The following is a 22,543-nucleotide window of genomic DNA, read 5'->3' on the forward strand; positions in this document are numbered from 1 at the left end:
TCTCATATGCCATGTTGCCATGAGTAAGGAACCTCAAAAATAGTTATGTTATATAAACCTAATAAATTAGACAGCATATGTTAACCTCAGTATTGTACTAGAATAACATTGTTCCATTACTATTCATGTAAATATAAAAAGACAACAACACAGCATCAAAGGCATTTCTGTGATAATAAGTAACATTCTTTATCCAAGACGTGTTTTTAAATTCTAAAATGTAGAAAGATCTGGATGCGTGTTCTGATTAGTTTAAATGGCTACATCACATAATGAGGCCCAGTATTAATAATGCAAAGTACACATTAAAATTAAATCTTTAGGTCAATTTTTATATCTGTGACTCTACCAACAGCACATTTTGTCTTGCTTTTGAGCTCCATATAAAACTCGAGCTGTTTGTTGAGAAGCACATTTTTCATAAGCTAAAACATTTGATATTAGTGAGCAACACATCGATTTTATACTTATTTTGTCGCTTAAAGAAAAGTATGCCCCATAGCAGTGCTGCATTTTATTGGTGCATTCAGCTGATGGGTTTCAGGATTGCTGCTTAACTCAGGTTACTTTGTGCAAAACTTTAAGGTTATAACCTCTCTGCTTCTAAGTATTTTCTATAGTGAATGAAAAAGGACTAAGAATTTTATCACAATACTCTTTGTAATGGCCTTTACAGAACTAGCAAAAACTCAGATTTTATAGAAGATGTTTGACATCACTTACTTTCCTTTAATATGGGACAAATTACCTTTCTGGACACCTACCAACCTAGACCTAAAGCTGCTCTTGGCTGCACTGATAAATTTATTGATGGATTTCACTATTCAGCTATGTTAAAAAATGTTGATATCTTTTTATAAATGAAGCTTATTATTCTTTAAAACATTCCTATATAGAAACATTGGTAAAAATACTATTTTGAACTTTCTAAGAAAAATCACTGTTGAAACACGAAACTGAAATGAGAGCAAACAGCATTTCCAGACATGATTAGGAGCACCATGTTCCTTCATTTTGGATGTCAAGTCTAAAACAACTCCAGAGCTCTGCATTGCCAAGAGAGGTTATCCATCCCTTTCAGCAAATCAGAATTGTAACATCTCAGCAAAGGGAAGGGTACCCAGAACTCAGTAATCACTCTCCTCAACCACTTGAGAAATTGTGCTGTGCCACCATAGCTTGATAGTTAACCTCACACAGTATTGCTATGGCTGGGGCAAGAAGCAGCAAATTAACAAAGGATAATCCAGACAGGGTGACAAAAGAATATTCAGAAGGAAGAGCAGATTCTTGGAAAACCAAAGCACAGTTAAGTGATGGAGTGGAAAAAAAGCTGGGATGGCAATATTACTTTCTATTGTATGAGATGATCTGTTCAGTAATGTAATCCCATAATAAGTATGAATTAAAGCAATGATTTCAATTCAATATTCTCCCTCAATTACAAAACCACTGAAACACCAGTTGTCATCAGTATCCCTCACTAGAATGACTAACTCTTTATGCAAAGCTGTGTGAGGAACTTTATACCTTACTCCTTCCAACCCACTCCTATTGGCAATATTCCTCCCATTAGAAACCCTTTTCCAACCCTGGGTATTTTTGACAGAGAGTTCAAACAAGTCCTTAGCTTTTTTCATTAAAATAATTTGTAACTGATGGTATGAAAAGTCATTTTTTGTAGATAATTATAAAAATCAAGTTTGATGCTCAGTACAAGCTTATGCTAAGGTATCGTCATGAATAAAATGACACCTAAAAATCAAACCTGCGATTTAATCACTGCTTGATACAAGTGGCTATCCAGTTGGAGACAGAAGTAACAGTCTGATATAATTTCTAACTGACTTCTTTAAAAGATAAAGCTCCTGGTGGCTTGTGTCAAAGTGATGAAACCAGAAGAAGCTTTTTCCATCAAACGCTTAATACGGTTGTGCAAGTGTCATGCCTTTTGTAGCACGAAAGAAAACTTCTGAGTTACTGCCACCAACATTTTCTGTCTATGATGAATGCCTAAACATAGATACTTTCATCCCTAAGAGATATGTAACTAACCAGCATATTTTTACAGTCACAGATATAAGTATTCAAAGTTTGACATTTAGACTTATAAAAATGCTACCCTTTCTCTGAAATGACACAGAATGAACATCTCCATAATTTTAATAATACAAAGTAATGATATTTCAATATACTCTTCAGTATTACAGCCACACAAGATGGGCTTTCCATGAAGAAATGAATCTCACACCTTGTAAAATACCACTTTTAACTTAATTCTATTTATTTTTAGATCATTGAGACAATGGAAATATCCTATTCTTGTAAGAAAATTCATATGAGTGAAGGAACAAAAATGAGATTAGAAATGAATAATAAGGGTAAAACAGGGAGCAAAGAATCCAATTGCTCTTTTAATGGGGGGGGGGGCTAACCCTTTCCTTAGGCAAGGTCTGGCACTTCATGACTTTCCTAACTACTAAAACCCCTGCAGCCTGTTGTCAATGTACTTTTTTTAAATGTTTCTTATTAAAATAATATTAGCAATAAGTATTATAGCAATTAGAAGGTGAGTAGCCAGTCTCCTTAGTTTTAATTCTGTTCAAGCCTAAGGATGCTCTGAAGGCAATTCTGCTGTGTGGGTGATGCCAAAACTGGAGGCAGCATCATAAACCCTTCTTATCCTGTAGGGACCACATGAACTACAGCCTTTCCTTCACAAATGACACCTTCACCATTACACAATATCCCAGTGGAATCCCTACCCAGGATGAAACAATCATACTAGGGAAATATTTATTATGTCTTAAGCATCCATAATGCAAATTGACAACTAAAAATAAGTGCAGACTATCATTAAGGGATCAGACTGCATGACAGTCAAATCAGAATTCATCCCAAAGCCTGCCTATAGCGCTGAGGCTCGAAGAAAGGAGATTGTCACAATCTTAAATTTTTCGTGGTCTCTTTCATTCACATAAAGCCAATACATATTGTCCATACACACAGCATACTAGAAAAGCCATGAGGTTTCCCCTCCCAAACCACTTCTTATCAAACAAAGAGCAGTCGTCCTCTATTTGCTACAGTTCTAATATAGGAAACCTTTTGTTTTCATATATCTTTGTTTTGACAAGCCAAAACTGACAACCTAAAAGTCATTATGTGCTTCCTAAACCAGTGACATGCATCTTCTCATAAAGAAGCAGTGTTGCAGATGGTGGCACAGACTGGATAGAGACCCTGAACACTGGTTTTGGAGCAGCATTCTTGAGGTCCCAATTCTGAAGCTGTCACACAGAAGTATACAAAATCCATTTGTCTATCAATATGTTCTGTGCAGAAAGAAAACCCCAAATAAACCAACCACCACCACCTCAAACTAGAGCTCTGAGTTATTCTTTGTTATCCACAATACTAAATCCAAAAAGAATGATAAATACAATATCAAGAAAGTTCCACTGGGGAACAGTGAAGGGAAGTCTTAACAGTTTATGATGTATTCTCAAGCTTGTTGTTTCTTATGGCAAGGATTGAAGACAGCAGTGCAGTTGTTTATAAAGCTTCTGAGGTTTTACTTTGATGGATGTAAGAATTTAAGAAGGCAATATGCTTTAATTCCATTAATGTGGACTTTTAATTCAGCTTAGTGAAGTGAAACCAGCCTTTCTGATGCTGCCAACAGCTAAACTTCTAACTTAAATGAGCTTTTGTTCTCCTGTGAGATTAATTAAGAGACCATAAAGTGCTTTTTTCTATTAATTTTATCTCCACAACAAACAGATTAATAATAGCCAGTACTGACAGTTACTGACCCATACTGGAAATGTCAAACTAACCAGTCTCCCATCAGAGGTAAATAGGAAGCATCAGAGAATAGGACATTCAATCCTGCTACTTTCAGATCACCCTTAAGCAACGAAGCCAGAGTGAGATATGACACAGATTTCATGCACGGGCACATGCAGTGAGGATTTTTGAAGCTTATATTTAAATGGCATCTGTACATATATTTTGCCAATAGCATTCCAACACTAAACACCTACCCAGTGGAAAACAGAAAAGAAACACAAGACTGTCACTCTACCGACAAATATGTAGAATAAGGATCACGCTATATCTCTGTTCAGGTTCTCTGGAGTAATTTACCTTACACAAGCAAAATCAACAAGGTTTCTGAGCTCTTCTTCCTTTCCTTCCCGCCTGCCTTTGTGCCTGCCTGCATGCCTGCCCTCCTTCCTCCCTTCCCCAAACAGCACCCACAAAGAGTGGTTAGCCATATTCCCCAACCTAAAGTATTTGAGTTACTACAAACCTAAATTAGCATCCTATAGCAATAAGGAAGAATGCAAGGTGAAACTGTGACTCAGAGGAATGCTTCAGCTCCTGGAATAAAGCTAATTATCCACCTTTGTTAGTAGTGTGCCTAAGTCAGCACCTATCTTTAAAGTGGTGAAACATCCACTGACTTCAAATCTGCCTCCTTACAGCTGAGGTAATTGCAGGTGATAATGATAAGCTTTAAAATATAGAAAGTATGTTTATGTGAGAAGGAATTGTTATTTTAGCTTGAAACATAATGTTTAAAAAAGCTGAGAAGTTTGGATGTGGGGGAAACTGAAATTAGGAATGCTATTTAAAGGAGCAGAATGAGAGGGCATACTGTTGCATTCCAATGTTCCCATGTAGGGTACATACAGACTTACACAGTACTGTGAAGAGCACAGCAATGAGCAACCAAGGTTTACTGAGTGAAAAATGTAAGAAAAATATACTGGGACAAACTGATACAAAATTAAGTGGAATTTTAGGAACCAAATTTTAGGAATCACATTAAAAGACCACTTTTAATAACTCAGACACGCTACCTTGCTCTCTTGGGAGGTTATTCTGCTCTAGATGTCACTGTGAGGTACTGATTTCTGTTATAACTTAGGTTTTTTTTTTTTTGTTTTGCTCCTTTTCATCCCATCCTTCTTCTAGTTCATTCTGTTCCTTATTCATATCTTCTCATATTTTGGACAGAGTTGGGTTTTCAGAACTGGGATGCCTAAATCTCTGTGACATTACAAGACATTCTGTTGCTGTTAAAAAAAGTAACTCTCGGTTCTTCTTACTAGCCTCTCAGTTGGAATAGTCCCTCATTAAATTAGTTTGACAATTATACCAGCTTAAGAGTGAAGTTTATCCATAAAAAATACTTGCAATAAGTGAAAAACACATGTAAGAACGTAGGAGGAAAAAAGAAAAAAAAGGAGAATGGTAGAACAAAGGAAATCACTTCAGTTGCTTAAGAAGTAACAGACAGAAATGGTTAATGAACATAAGAACTGAGTTGGGCTCTAGTTCCAGGTGTGTAAGAGAATGTAGTGCTACTTTCATGAATTCAAATAGGGACAGTTTGTTTAGGAATGACAGAAAACTGACACATTCTGCATGGCTTCCCAGTTACCTAAATCTCATGGCACGCTGGTACCAGTGCCTAATACAATGCTGAGTTTTCAATTCCTCATGGAGGAAGCAGCTGTGACCCTCCTAACTAGTCTTCGATATGTCGCTTACGTAAATCAACATCACTAAGGTGTTTTTCCATACTGCTACACTCAAATGCCATATCTCATTTACTGTTTGCTATCACTCCTAATTCTTCCTTGGTATCTCCCTCTCTAGACACCAAGGTCAGTGCACAAGGAGGCAGGAGGTGCTCCAGGCACCAGAGCAGAGACTTCCTGGCTGCCCATGGTACAGCACATGGTGAGGCGGCTGTGTCTCTGCAGCCCATGGAGGTCCATGGTGAAGCAGATCTCCACCTGCAGCCCATGGAGGACCCCATGCTGAGCAGGTGGATGCCTGAAGGAGGCTGTGATCCCATGGGAAGCCTGCACTGGAGCAAGCTCCTGGCAGGACCTGTGGCACTGTGGAGAGAGGAGCCCATCCTGGAGCAGCTTGTTCTTGAAGGACTGCACCCCATGGAAGGGACACATACTGGAGCAGCTCATGAAGAACTGCAGCCCGTGAGAAGGACTCACTTTGGAGAAGCTCATGAAGGACTGTCTCGATGGGGGAGACCCCACACTGGAGCAGGGGAAGAGTTTTTGAGGAGGAAGGAGTGACAGAGACAGTGTATGATGAGCCGATCACAACCCTCACTCCCTGTACCCCTGTGCGGCTGGCGGGCAGGAGTTAGAGACATTGGGAGTGAGGTTGAGCCCAGGAAGAAGGGAGGGAGGAAGGAGGTGTTCTTCAGATTTGGGTTTATTTGTCATTATCCTGTCCTGATTTGATTGGTGATGAATTAATTTCCCCAAGTTTTGCCCATGGCAGTAATCAATGAGTGAACTCTTCCTGCCCTTATCTTGACCCATGAGCCTTTCAATATATTTCTCTCCACGGTCCAGCTGAGAAGGGCAGTGATAGAGAGGCCTTTTAGTGGGCATCTGGTGTGCAACCAGGGACAGCCCACCAGTCATTATTTGCCACCCTTAATTTCAAATATCAGTATTTTTTATTAAAAATGGAAAGCAATAATACATGCAGCCATATATGTATTCTTTGGGTATTGATGCTGGTGATAAGAGTAGGTCTTGGGCCACTACAGCTGAGCTCTGCCATAGGGTTCTGGTTGATTGGGGTGTGCCAGGAGTCAGTAGCACAGCTTCCGTCAGCAGCTGTTCTGTGGCAGCTGCAATACACAGCACTCCCCACTGTCCCATAACACCCTTTCTGATGTATTTCTAGTGCTGTGCATTGCTTCTGTAATGAAACATTATTTATTGCACACAGAAAGCTCATTAGTTTTCTGTGCAAGTAACAACGCAAGTATCTGCACCAAAATCCCTTTTCAGTGTAACTGAAAGTGAAAAGACATGAGCAATGACTTGAAAAATGGGTTCACTTTTAAGAAACTTTGAATAACAAAACTTAGAGAGAAATCAAAAAATATCTCAGTATTAGCAAAACTCCTATAGGCACAATAGGACCACTGTTAAGAGTTCCCTTCAGGAATCAGAGACCTAATTCCAATTGAGGATCCAAAAAAAACCCAAGTATAACATGATTTTAACACAGAACTCTGTTAGACCAATCTTGTCATTAGAAAACTGACAGAGATTACGTCTTCGTGGTTACATTTATCTCGCAATACTGCATTTAGTGGCTGGAACATCTTAGCTTTACTTTCTCTTTTCAAGGGAGGGTTGACTTTGCACTGAATATGACACTTGAAAAATAATTAATAGGACTTTTATACTGCATCTGCTTTTCCTCTAAAGAGTAGGGAAATCGTAGATAAATAAGTCTAATGACAGAGCTCAAATAACTGCAGCCCATTAATCTAATTTGGAAAGTCTCTATCAATCTCCATCCAAAGAAAAACAAGCACATAAAATCATTTTCATGGTAGTCATTGCACTAAATTTCACTTATTCAAGATAAAACACATGGATAATAACAGTTAATTAAAGTGATTTAAAATAGCAATGAAACGCTGTCTGATGCCAAACCATACCATGCCATTAACAAACATTTCTATATCCTATGAGATTCTGTATCATTACATTTGCACAATAAAAACATTCCTACGGAAATTTAAGTTTTAATATTGTCTTTGTATAAGACCAAGTTCATTTCCTCTGTACTTATTAACTCTCACATGTGCATTTCAATGAATTACACTAAGTGTCAAGGTGAAAGAGCCAGAAAAGGTGTCTCTTCAGCTTCCATAGTAGTGGTTCATTAGAGCAAACAGAATGATCACAATGGAAAGAACATTAATTTAGATTAGGATCTATAATATATCAGAACAGCACACCTTATATTGCAGTTCCCCCGACAGTGTTTACTGCACTTGTGTGATACCTTCTGATAATGTTATCCCTCCTTTTGGATATACATTATCTCTATGCAAGCTAGGAATACAGGTTGAATATCTATCTTTTTTAACAGAACAGGGGTGAGAACTTCATCAATAGCTGAAGCTGCTATTTAGCCTCATTTTCCGTGTCATTCAAATCAGCCCAGCATGCATGTGTGCATGTGCAGCTATACCAAACAGAAAACCCCAAATCCTAGAGAAATACACACAGAGAAAAGCAAAAGTAGAAACAACATAATGCACAAATTAATGACATCCCAACAGAATTCACGCAAACAGCAGTGAATGGTGATTTGAAAATGCAGAAGTGTAAAGAATGCATTGTCAAAATGAAAGATGAATAGTAAAGAAATTCCACATTAAGTTCTTTTGTTTCTAATCTAATCTACACAAACTATGACTCTTGAACTGAGTTACTCAGCATTTCATGGGAAACATTCAGTGTATTACACTATGAGGTCCAAGAATGAAGTATAAATTTGAACTAGATACAGAAACCAATTTAAAAATCTATTAATTTTTCTCACTCTGGGGTTACTCACAGTGGGAGTTTCAAGCACAAGCATCTCCCATAGCAAATCACTGTAATATTGTACAAGCACATTAGTAATTAATTTTGCCTGTCTTTGATTATAGGCCATAGATTGTATTAGATGAATTATGGGGTAGAGAGATTACTTATATGTTCTAATATGCCGATTGTTTTATCCCTAAATCGATATATAAACCACCTTCTATTTAAAGATGCTTGTTAAATTCAATCTTTGAAGAGAAATTTAGCTATTTAGGAAAGAACAGTGAAAGGCACTTATGAAGAGGAAATAAGCCTGTAATAGTCATTAAGGTGAATTGTTTAAATAGAAACTTAATAGATAAATCATTTGAGGAAAACATTGGAAACTGATTTTAAAAGATTTACAAAATTAGCAAGCATGCATATATGACTGATAAAGAGTCAATTTGTGATCCTTCTGGGAACTGATTTAATGCCATTAAGATACTTAATAGTATAAGTCCTGGACAACAGCCTGAGTTTTCTTCACTAAACTTTTCAAATATTTCATGTAGTTAGGGATCATTTCTTCTAATTACAATCTTTTCATCAGTCAAACAGCAAACCCAAGGTTCTTGGGTTATTTCAAGGTTATTTTAGTGTGAAGGGTGAAGATGCTGCCACGTTTCTTCTCCTTTCAGCTTTCATTTATTTGACAAAGAGCTCTGGAAGTCCATCTCTCTTTGCTGTTTCCAGCTAATCAGTACTTTTGTACTTTTGTTGCCAAATGTTTTGGCCAGAACCAGTTTTGGCACTGGGTACACTGGGAGAAGAAACATTGCTCTTTAAGAGAAAACATATGAATAACAGACAGGGAAGCGCAACTAAGCATGAATCAATCAATAAAAATGGTCACAGTTGGATTTATACCAACAGTTCATTCAATCTCAACTAGGACTAAAACGAAAATTTCATTGTCATTTAGCAATGTAAAAAGAAATAGCCATGCAAAGAAGCTATTTTTGGAGATGGGCATCTTGTGTACATATTTATCCTGTGCATATGACCTAAGCTAACATTGCAAGTTTTTGCTTCAGTTCTCCATGCGTTAGTTTTGAGGACAAAGCGGTTCTGTTGAAAACCCATGAATTCCCTGCAATCAATGAGACCCTTTACATATGAAATATGGATTACTCAGATGACACAAAAAACTGACAGAGGATAAGCCCATGCACTGGATGGTCATCCACATTTTCAAATCTTGCATTTGCAAGATTGGCAGGAAATTCCATGGCAATAGGCTCTTGTCTTTATAATTCCTTTGATACACTATTTCATTCCAAGTTATGCCTCTCTTCCAACTTACCAGGGTTGTCTACTGCTACAGGAAATATCTGTTTAAATAATCATGGTTTTAACCCGTGAAATTCTCCAAATACAGTTGGGTGAACGTACGTCAAGAAACCCAAAAAGGTGTTTTTTTTCACTCCTCAGTTACTTCTGGATATAAAATGCTGATTTTTGTACCCAACTTAAGTGGAACAGTTTGATTGCTGCTTTATTCTCCTGTCCCAAACATAGGACTGGAGAGATTCTACACCTTTGAGGCAACTAAATTAATTTAAATTTGCATCTTATTATTAAACCTATGATAGCTACTGTAGCTGCAGAACTGTTTATTTAGATAAATCAGATATTGCTACACATCAGTCCCAAACACCAACTCTTCCGTTTCAGTGTCAATACAGAATGTATGTGTTAGGAAACAATAATTATTTCCATTTATATTTTTCATAGATAGCAATCCAGACCTGTTAAATATATACAGTAAATATTATACTGTGCACACCTCTGATTGAAAACAGAGGTAAAACAGCCAGCATTTTATGAAAGTAAATAGAATTTCTTCTCATATCACAGCTCATATTGTTCTCTACTTTGAGAGTGGTTTAAGCCTTTGAGAGATGAAACACTAATACTCTTCAATATATTTTATCAGGACCTATTTTAATTCACGTTTGCTGTTTCTTCTTAGAAATACAAATTTATCTGTACATACAATATTACCAAATTCCTGCATAGTGGTTAAGCAACCTGTGAATGAACATCCACATGTCAAACGTTGGCTTCTATTTTTTTTCAGATATATATTTTATAAGTCAATTGAAGCTATCTTAAATCTTCAGAAAGATGATTTAAATTTATATGCATGCCACTAAAATTCGAACTTGCACAATGTATGCTCGATTTGTGGACTTTCTTTACTGCTCCTTTTGGCTAGTGAGTCTGGAACTTCCCAGCCTCACCGTGGGTTTCAGACAGGACTTCAGCAAAGCCATTTACCATCTCCTTCTGCCAGCTCCCTGTCTCTATAAAAACAAAGATAAATGAGATGTCCAGACTCTTACAGTGCTGGGAGCAATATTAAAGTAGACAAGACTAAAATTAATTTGTGCTATTCACCACGTCTGTGGGGAAGCTGAAGAAAACCTGTCATTTCCCGCGTTGCATCAATGTTGTACCTTTGTTACTTGACATTAATTAGGCTGGCTTTTTAAAGTGTAAAGTGGTAATGTAGCAGAATTGGGCAATTTAAACATGAAAACATGAAAGGTTGACATGGACAAAATTATATAAATCTGATGTGAAAAAATATTCTATTTTACTGAAGAGCTAATTTACATTAACTTTCATAAAAATCCTCGCTCATCATAGTGGCGATTACAAATAACTACAATTTTTTTTTGGCAGCATTGTGTTTTAGGGTTTACTCCTCAGCAATGGTCCATGCTGCTTGATTTATTTAATAAATTTACCTTTCAAAGCATTTAGGAACTTATTTTCCATGTGATGACAATCTTTATGTGGGATATCAAGTAGTACATTCAAATAGATTGTGAATATCTGAGAAACAATCTGAGATGATACTAAGTGCAATGCCAAGTTATTTGAAAGTTAGTCTTGACAGGAAACTATAAACCTGCTTATAGTATTACGTTTCCTTGTTTATCCAAGCTCCAACAAAGTCAATGTAATTCTCCTTCTGACTTCATTGAGATGTGATTTGGTTTTTGTACTGTACTCGACTTCCTTTGTGGACTCCTGCTGCCTAATCCTCCTTTGGTCAAACAAAATTCTCCATTCTGTCATCAACTCAAAGCACTTTGGTGTTGTGTAAGATTGTATCAGGAAAAAAAAGAAATAGCAAAGACAAGGAAAAGAAATAGGCTGATCATTGCAAAAAGTTCTGATCAGAATTTCTGGTTCTAAAGCACAATCTTCCAGTACCGCAGCTGAAAGTCCCAGTTATGTAATTCATGGCATAACAACATGAATGCTGATTATTGAGTGATGACTACAAGAGGTATGTGGGAAACCAGACAATATAGAAATTTCCATCAGGAATGGTTTCACTCTTTGCATACTTCCCTTTCTAATTGCTGTGCACATACCAACCCAGAGAAGCTTGAATCATTTGAGCCTCAGGATTCTAGAGAACACCTGTGACTTCAATGACACTCATGAATTCATTGCCTGTTCAGATGTCTTCATAAAACAAGACTTTTTATATACTTTCACTGAAGTAGTATAATATATAAAATGGTTGTAAAGGATTGATATGAAAAATTAACAACCTTCACTTATACTGCTGAATCTGAAATGTCGAAAGCAAATTCCCTTCTGCATGGTGCAATGACAGTATTATGTGAGTTTGTACCCTAGCCAAACCTGTATGACTTCTGCTTCCAACCAACCCTGTATAGTCACACTCTTGCCACAGATACTACATAAGTGCTCCTACCTGCAACTCTTAGTCACTGTACCCTGACTAGGCGAAGAGTTGATTACAGCTTATGCAATCTTCAACAGAGCAGCAACCAAACTGTCTACACATTTTCCTGATTATACCCGACTCAACTATTAATAAACATGGCCATTTATTGGAAGCAGGTTAGACTGCTTCATCAGCTAAACTATCTTGTCTAGAACCAGCTCAGGAGTATCTGAATGGTAGCCCTTGCATTAGGCTGTGTAGATGCACCCTACTACCAGTGAGTAGTAGCAAGCAACATTTGGTTTTCCTACTGTGTACTCCCCTCCAGGCAAGCTTCAGTGACTTGCAGGTGTGCATGTTGATTTGTTTTCTCTTTGCAAAGTGTAATACACTATGATGGTTTTAGGCTGCTTTTAAAGAAAAGTAGTCTTAAGGATACAGTCATTGCTATTCAGAATTCAGATGTTAGAAATCAGTGTAATCAAATCAAAAGCATTTTGTGATGTGTGAGACTGTGTACACAAGTGTACTCTCACATTTTAGAGTTATATTATTTTTCTTGCTCTCTACTTCATCAGGGTAGTGATTCCAACTGCATAAAAGCAAGAACTATAATGAGCCTCAAAGGACAGAGCAAGCAACTCCAAACACATGTGGAATGATGCATTTTCTTCATGGATTGTAGAAATACTCTGGAAAAAGAAATTGTCTCTGCATCTCCCTGGGGATTGGAATGTTTCTCTTCTGGCATTTCCTTAACAATATTGAAATTTTAATTTTCAAAGTCAAACTAAATCTTCTTCTCCTTCCCTTTGTCAGCTAAAAGAACGTATTTTAATACCTTGTCACTTCCATTGACCTTGCTTTTTATGCAGTAACAGTAGTGTGTTTATGCATTATAAGTATTATTTAAAAAATTCATATAAGCTGCCTCTAGTGATAGTCTTTAAAAATAAATAAAAACCTTTTAAAGAATAAACTGGTTAAGATCCCAAAACATTCTACATGCAAATTTACAATGACAATTTAGCTAAAGTTAGGTTCAACCCAAAAAGGTCAGTTGTATAACTAGGCTTTCACCAAATTCAGGGATTTTAGAGCCTGTAACTTTCTGCACATCTAATGAGTGCTTTTTATTTTCTTTATAGTAAAGCAAAAAAAACCCTTTTCCCAGTGACTTCGTATTGATGCAGCAGCCTATAACAGCTTATGATGAACTGCTATGTCAATTTGTCCTACAGTTGCAAATTGGCACTGAATATCTTTGCATACATACATATGTTTTATCAATTGCAGATTTTTCTTGTCTTTTTCAATGTTTCCTATCAAAAACTCAGGTTCAGGGTTTTGCATTTCCCCTGTATTTGTGAGTAACAGGTAAGCATCCCTCTTTCTGCCCTCTGTTTCCTGTTTCCGTCCACCTCACCTCCAGTACTACTTCTCAAACCAATACAGTGATCAATACATTGATCAATAAATATTTCTGCAGTAACTTGATAAATATATAACCATTTGATAGCATTTTTTCCTAATGCTTGCACATCCATTTAAAATGGCTAACAGGACCAGAAATGGCAGAAGAATCTGATCCCACTGTTTCAGCCTTTGGCTACCGAAATCAGTTTTCCTTTACCATAGAATCCCAGAATAGTTTGGGTTGGAAAGGACCTCAAGATCATCCAGTTCCAACCCCCTGCCATGGGCAGGGACACCTCACACTAAACCATGCCACCCAAGGCTCTGTACAGCCTGGCCTTGAACACTGCCAGGGATGGAGCATTCACAACTTCCCTGGGCAGCCCATTCCAGTGCCTCACCGCCCTTACAGGAAAGAACTTCTTCCTTATATCCAATCTAAACTTCCCCTGTTTAAGTTTTAACCCATTACCCCTAGTCCTGTCACTACAGTCCCTAAATAACTGGGAAATACTTATTATCCCCACAGACCCATAAAGGTAGAGCTATGCTCTGATAGTGGGGGAAAAATCTGAAAAGGAAAAAAAATACATAGAAATTTTAGAGCAGACCCAGGAGGTGGGTCCCAACATGGCAGGAGTTTGTTTTAATCTTAATAATCCTGCATTTTAGACTATTCCATTCATATTTTATAACTTTTAGACAGAAGCAGTACACTGCTGTGAAGTCAGGGACGAGGATGTGGTTTAAACAGCTCATTCAGTTTTGCAACACCTTCTACAACTGTGTCCTCAAACAGGCTTGCAGTATCATTGGCCTTGCGCAGACTCAGCACAGTGCTACGTCCTGATTTCTGTACCATAGGCATATTTTCAGACATACTTTGTTAAACTCAGACCTTACTTGACTTGGCAAAACTAACAGAAATGGACACAGCTGCAAGTATCTATATATAGGGCTTATGTCAACAATAATAAATGGTGATAATTAAAACCAAAACGAACTTGGGGCCTGAGTCAGCACTACATTATTCCAGTGGGATAACTGTAGTGTAAAACAAGACTAGCACACGGCTGAGGGAAACTTCATTATTACTGTGCTAATTCTCTGCCATTTCCATGACAAATTGCACTGTTATAATTAGAGGTCCCACCTGCTTTCCATGGGGCCTCCTATCACTCCACTTGGTAGTAACGATCATTCTTTTTCACGCAGTGCAGAAAATCATGGGTATTTGCACCTATTGAAAATATCTTTTAACTCACCAGGACTGCTGGTGGTGTCTGTGGATGCATGTGATGCATTTCACAAATGGACAAAATTGAAGGAAAGCCTCAAATTGCTGAAATCATACAAGCTGTCAATAGCACAGGCAGATTTCTCAGTTCCCAGCTCTGTGCTTTAACCATTAGCTCTCTTGCTCCCTTGGTGCACAGCTACAACCCTGGAAATTACTCTTCCCCCAACAGGTACAGCACAGGTAGCCACAGGGTAGCTTTATTTACCCTGTCTCCACAGTAATCTTTCATTTCTTAGCTCACAGAACTCTCTCATGGGGTAAAAAAGTGTAATTTGTTCTCCAGGTTAAATCTATCCTTGGGTTTCTGACGAGCTGAGAGCCTAGCAATTACTGTGACAGATGGAGTGAGGATTTTTATGATGTGGAAACACGTCTACAGGAATGAAACTGCAATCTCCAAATCCATTTCTCATATTGGCCTTTAGACAGTTGTCAGGTAATAATTGTCATTAACTTTCGTCACTGTGGACAAGATATGAATTACTGAATGGCTCCATTAGCTTGTTACTATAGCACTCTTATGCGGAGTGACACTTGCTGTCAGATTTTTTGCCAACTATCCGGAATGCACATGAACCAGATATGGAATTGATATTAAAAATGGGGGTGTAAATTTCTCCCAACACTCAGAAGCATTTGAACATCATGTCTGGAGTTTTAGTGCTCTATCATTGTGGAAGAACTGCTCCAAGGGGATTATCAGACACAGAAGAGGATGTTTGAGAGGGTGCTTATGCATCCTGAAAATAAACAATAATGTGTCTCACAAAAATGACCCTTTCAAACAAGAAACTTATTGTGTGGACTTAGTTATGAACTGACTGGGTCTTCATGAGATAATCTGAAGCATCACTCCTGCCTTGTATCTAGCCAGTAACTGCTGTAGCCGGCATTTGGTCAATGTTATTCTCTGAAGCAGACATCAGTTTCGATGGTCATGGTCTACCTCAGCCTCCCCTTACTCGATGACTGATAGCCCTTGCTATCAAAACAGTTTTGCTAACAAAACAGTTAAAAGTGGCCTGAAACTTTTCTATTCTCCTGGTTCCAGTCTTCACCATTAATCCAAGACATAGGAGCTGGCATTTGATAGTTCAGGAGTCTTTCCTGTGACTTTCTTAGAGACTGAATTTCAGAGCTTGCTCACAGGCATGGAAAGGAGCAAGACATCTTTCCTTTGTTCCCAACTGTCTCACTGTTGCTCTCTTTGCAATCATATCAGCAGGAAGATTTTAATACCAGTGATTTACAAATGTTTTCTTCCTGCAAGCTGATGGGTTTTGTCTTCTCTAAAGACATAGTAAGAAAAATAATGCTACTTAACTAAACTAAGTTAATATTTCTGTCCATTTTACGGGCTAAGAATATACAGTCTAATTTCCGTGGATGCAGAAAAAGAACAAAAATGGATCTGTAGCACTTGAGAGCATCTCTCAAATGATGAAAGAGACAAAACACCTTATTTTTTCTCTTTTAAAAAATTATTCTGTTTAGAGACATTAGTTATCCTTCTCAGTATAACTGAGAAGATTATTTTACTGATAGATAAAGCAAAGTGAATAGAATTAAGTAATTTTCTCAACTATAGTGATTTAGTCAGCAGCACAACTGGAAAGCCCAGCAGCTCTAACGTGAAGCATTCCAACTTAACCTGAAAGGCTTCTGTAACTTTACATAATTAAACACTTGAACTGTAGGGATTTTATGCTTTTACGGCAATCGTCTCTCTGAGTTTTTAAGGGTGCATCTTTGTAATAATTTTAATTACTAGTGTCTAAAACAGAAGAGTTCTCATTAAAAATAGGAAAGAGCATAAAAGAGTCAGTAGGAATGTTTGTTCTCATTAAGGTCAGAGATTCATCCATGCAAACATGAGAGCTGAGGCTGATAGCATCATTTTTCTTTCATTAACTATAACAGTTATATATGACTGGATTATTTACTTTAAGAGAACACTTGAGTCAGGGCTAAAAAGGAATTAAAGGAACCTGTTCCAGTTAAGACTTTTTAATTTGTTAATTGAAAATGATAAGGAAACCCCACAATTAATTTGTATCATCTCCAAAAGATCCTAAATAATTTAAAGGCCTCAGGAGTCTGATTCACAAGCAGGAGCAATCTACATTGAGGCTCTGCATTTGAGTTATAGACAGTTAATCAACATAGTTTATGCTGATTTTGTTTTGCCTTATAATATATAGCTATGAAATATTGCAGTTCTGGAGCTGCTTTCAGAAGCAACAACACACAGTCAAGCCTAATGGGTCTGTAGTTGCACGCATCTACATGCATCGTGTCAATCACTTCAATGTGTGCTCCTCATGTGAGTCCAGGTACCCAAACCTATTTTTAGAAAGGTCTAGAGGTGCCAGAGTTAAGGTACTTGAATTGCTAAAGACGATTTGGGAGTGAAGGCCATAGCGCTTAGATACCTAATTCCCACTGAAATCAGCAATAACATGGTGCTCCAATTCCCATCAGTATGAACATCAGTACCCATGGCAGCCTCTGAGTTGACCAGTTTAATCTCTTAAATTGCTTAGGGGTTGCTATATGCTCTGTGCCTCTGAATGCCTAAAACTGTGTAGAGACATACCTTGAAGTAACTCCTCAGGGAGTTACTTTATCAAGAGTTATTTTAACCAGGTATCTTTTATTTTCTAAAGATGTTTTTTTTTCTCTGTGACAATATAATTATTGTCTATTCAAAAATCTACAGAAAGGACTGTGTATTTATTCCCTTCCACTGTCTTTAAGCAGTGATATTTAGTAGTGCAAATTCACTAGATATAAGCTTGTTGTCTGGGGCTGGATAGTGTAAAATGCAAATCAGTCCAGAATTTGACTCCAAAGTGTTAAAATAGGAAAAACTACAAATCTATTCCAACTCTGACTTTAAATATTAAAGTATTTAAACACGTCTGCCCCAAATAGAATAATTTCAAATCTTTAATTCGTATTTCCCCCCCCCCCAATATAAGTAAATGAATACAACTAAACAGTAGAAGTTCATTTTAAATTCAAGATGGCTGTGTTTGTGTGGGGCAAGCTGAAGATTCAATTCCATAATGTCATTGCTTTTTACTGCTTGTTTGATAGGTCCCATTTTCAGGTTGCCAGGCATTTCAAAAAGCTCAAAATGGGGCTAGATGTGTTTTGGGAGATATAATTCCCATATTAAACACATGGGATTGAAAAGGGGATGATGAGTACTCCTGTACAATGTGTATTTCAATAAAGATGACAAGAGCCTCCCTGGTAGGCAGCCACACACAAGTACACTTATATGCATCATTTTGACAATAAGCTCGCTCCCAGATGGTTATTGTGAAGAAAAAGGCTGCTCAGATATTAACAAATGAGAAAGGGCTCTATAGCAGTGACTGCTAGAGAGACCTACCTTTTTCAAGTGCAGTTAACTTCCTGCAAGGATCAGTGAAAAGCAATCAAAACCTTTTCAGCTGTCCCTTCATGGCCTATGGAGGGATCCCAGGGATCCCTAACAATCATTTAGTTAACCATGTGCTTAGTGCTGCAGACTTGCTGGTCTGACTGCAGGGACTACTGGAGTGTAGTGACCCCTGTGTGCTTACATGGAGACTATGGGAACTCAGCCATGTGTTGGAAGTGGAATCACTCATCAATCATTAAGATTTTGGACATTATAATTTCCTTACCCATATATCCGGCATACATTTCAGCACATTTTCATTTGTGTGGCTCTTTAGTGTTACACAATGCTCAGCTACCCTTGAATACCTATGCAAATGGGAGGCTGTTTGCTGCAAAAGACTCTGCTCTGCCCTGTGCTAATATCATAGAATCACAAAATGGTTGGGGTTAGAAGGGACCTTGAAGATCATCTAGATCCATCCTCCCTTCTGTCCCTAATCCCCATTGGTGGGAAAGTAGCAGTGGTGCCGAGAACTTGATGCCATTAATGTAATTCATCAAATACCTTAAAATCATTTTCATGTTATTAAATGATAAAACAAATTGCCATTAGTAAGAGGATGCTATTGTCTCAGACAGAATTAGTTTTCAAAGAAGGTCTATGAGAACATTATTCAACTTCTTTTAGAGACTGGGAAACAAAGCACAATATCACTAACTAGTCTGTGTTAGACTACAGGTCACAGTGTCAGCCAGAACTGGGGTTGCCTTTAAGAAACTAACCTTGATTTTAAAAGCAAGCCAAATACTTTCAATCCAGGCACCCAAACATCCTAAGAAGGATCTGAAAGTTTACAAAAGCTAGGCAAAACATGAACAAAATTTTCACTTATTTTTATATCCAGGGAGGAGTCATATTCCCAAGCTTTTCTCCTATAAGTATGAAGTTGAAACCCTACCTTAGTTCCTTCCCTTAAATGTATTAAGAAATACAGCTGCAATCATATAGTCAAAGGCTTAAGAGAAAAATAAATACCTATGGAAAAAGTGAAAATAAAGAAATAACACAAACCAACAAGATCAGGGGTGCCTTTTAGCAAAATCAGTGTTGGCAACTACTGCGCTAAGAAGATTCCAGTAAAGACAGGGAAGGTAGTTCTGGTCAAAACTGAAGCATTTTTTAAGTGTGTCTATGTAGTGGTGAATGCAATGAAGTTCTCAGTGCAAAGACTGAGAACACAACATTTTATGTTATGTACTATTTGTAAAAGAGTGTTGCATCTATGAGCTGTGATTTCCTTTTGCTGCCAAAAATCTAATTGCGCATATAACTGTCAGTAATGACAGAGGCCAGAACACGAATACTCTGCATCAATTCCCATGTGGTGCTCTCAAAAGAAAACTTAATAGCTAGAAAATCTCCCTCTACTCCTGCCTTCAATGAGACAGATTTTGAGCTGCTGCACATTGACATGCCCCTGTTAATATCAATTCACAGGAACTGATAATTCAATCAAACCCCAAATAACTTATATCCTAAAATGGCAGTATGTTGTTCTAGACTTCCAAACCTCCCAGGAGCTGACAGGCCACCATAACAGCAAGGGTTATAAACTTGAATTTATTATAGACAAATAAGGCTTTGGCCTATGAATCCTCTTTGCCTATTAAGTTAATGAGCCTTGACAAAACAATCATCTGAGGAGTATCTAACAAATTATCTGGAGCAGCAGTCTGAAAGGCGCTGGCTGGTTTACAAGCATTTCAATTGGGAGAACATGGCATCATGTTCCTCTTCCCCTGGAAGAGCTATCTGTCAGACCAAATTTCTTGCACTTCAGCAGCAGATTCTCAACATTGGAGCACTGAGCTATGACAATGACTGCAGCTACCAAAACAAGCAAATAATCCCTGTCCCATTCTCCCCAAACCTGAGCCTGACAAACGGCAATGAAAGACTCTTTCGAGGAAGCCTGCAGGAAGACACGGAGATATCTTTTTATATCTAACTGGAGACCATGGAAGTGTACAACGTGGAGGAAAAAGGCTTTGAGGAATTTAGATGAGTAAAAGGAAACCTTTCAAAATGCCTAATGGGTATTTGGAAGACTTTTTCTGCGATACAACTTCCAACTGACATTGAAGTACTCCCACCCGCGGATTTAGAGCAAGGTCTTCTTATGGATTAATCCTTGCAAATATTTGACACAATACATCCCTGAGACACATCACCTGTGTGAAATTTAGGGCTGCATACAATGAACATTTCTGCAAGAAAAGCCACTTGGATTAGTGTTAAAATGGGATTAATACTTTTCTAAAACCTCTGCTCCAACTGTGAATACCAAGCCCTTTTGGAAATCAAATCACAGTATATGCTGTAAAGCTGTCACTTTCCTGACCGAAGGCATTTGCTGAAATATTATGGTCAATTATTGAAAGAGTCCTGTGGAAATGATGACAGTATTTGAGAACATCAAAACCTGTCATATTTTCCATCTGAATACTATTTCACAGTGGGAAGGAAGCATAAATTGTGGCAATCAGTAGCCTCTACCACAGCACGTAGCAGAGCACAGTGCAGAGCATTTAACCACAAGTTGTGTCTTTTCTTATCTTTTGTGTTCTTTTGTTGGACCGCTGAAATAAACAAACTGAAAATAGACAGGGAGTAGAGCTTAATTTTGCATCAAATTAGAATGAAGAGAAATGAAACCTCATTCTTAAAGAGAACTGTTAGCTGACATGCAGTAAAACAAAGCCCAGCTTTTTAAGTCCTCAGGTCATCAAATATCTGATGACCAAGAATTTAATCAATCACATAATAAAGTAAAAAGATGTAGAGAATTATACCTTCAAATGGCAAAATGTCCTAGTTTTATGAGCTCTCCAGGGCTCCACTGATTATTGGCATCTGCGTATCTGATCTGCAGATATTAGCCTTAACAGATTCACCCTTTTCCCCCCAACCTATCTCCATAGTCCTGACAATAAAGTCTATAGAGATCAACCATTTAGCAATGAATTGCATCTCTCTACAGTTAGCATGCCACAGTCTAATCCTCAGTGTTCCCAATACACAACTTCATGGCCCTAAAAACCCCTAGAACGGGCTTTTTCAACTTTCTAGTTCAGATTGGTCCCTTCCTTTCTAAAGGGACCAATTTAAAAGTCTTTATAAGGACCTCTTATGCTGTCTGTCTCTAAACACACAGCAGCATTGTGATGCTTACAGATAAATTACTCGCATGCACACTGTACTTGAAGACCTGAAGCAATTTTACTAATTTTTGGCTACTTATTTCCTTTAAGATAATATTTGCAGGTAAGTTAAAGTATTGTGGATAGATCACAGAATGGTTTGGGTTGGAAAGGACCTTAAAATCATCTAGGTCCAACCCCCTGACATAGGCAGGGACACCTCCTGCTAAACCATGTTACCCAAGGCTCTGTCCAGTCTGGCCCTGAACACTGCCAGGGATGGAGCATTCATCACTTCCCTGGGCAACCCATCCCAGTGCCTCACCACCCTTACAGTAAAGAACTTCTTCCTTATATCCAATCTAAACTTCCCCTGTTTAAGTTTTAACCTGTTATCCCTTGTCCTATCACTACAGTCTCTAATGAAGAGTCCCTCCCCAGCTTCTTTATAGGCCCCCTTCAGATACTGGAAGGCTGCTATGAGGTCTCCACGCAGCCTTCTCTTCTCCAGGCTGAACAGCCCCAACTTTCTCAGCCTGTCTTCATATGGGAGGTGCTCCAGTCCCCTGATCCTCCTCGTGGCCCTCGTTACAACAGTTCCATGTCCTTTTTATGTTGAGGACACCAGAACTGTGCACAATACTCCAAGCTAGCACCTTTCTGGAGTTATTTGTACCTTTATAAAACATTGCCCTTATCAGTGTCTTCACCCAAACTTGCACCGCACAGCTTGACTAATCCCTTTGTCCAATGATTAAGCATCTGTTTACAAATTCTAGAAGCTACACAGTTTTCATTCTAAAGAACAAACAGCTTCTGCGTGGTCTTACCACATCTGCTGCATTTTTCACTAGTATTTCTCTTATTGCTTTTTTAATTTAGCTTTCTATTTCACAGCACTGCAATGCATTTCACAGCTGTTTTTCTAATCCCTGGGGTTTCTTTCCTGTTAGTGCATCTTACATTAATTTACCATTTTACTTTCCACTTACACGCTTCTGCTCTTACTCTTCCCACATTACTCTTTTCTTTGACAAGTGTTTTCTGTAGATATTGCCTGTGATCAAAGCTCCAAATACAATTATTTTTTTT

General features: G+C 38.0%; 1 protein-coding gene across 24 annotated transcripts in view; it reads right to left on the minus strand.

Annotated features, from left to right (window-relative positions):
* The window catches only part of DLG2 (discs large MAGUK scaffold protein 2), a 995,744-nt gene that overhangs the window by 227,665 nt on the left and 745,536 nt on the right, over nt 1-22,543 (minus strand). The gene's annotated exons all lie outside the window — the stretch shown is intronic.

Source organism: Pezoporus wallicus, unplaced genomic scaffold (assembly GCF_028554395.1).
Source record: "Pezoporus wallicus isolate ANWC-B61680 ecotype Strahan unplaced genomic scaffold, APGP_CSIRO_Pwel_v1 contig_13458, whole genome shotgun sequence".
NCBI lineage: Eukaryota > Metazoa > Chordata > Aves > Psittaciformes > Psittacidae > Pezoporus > Pezoporus wallicus.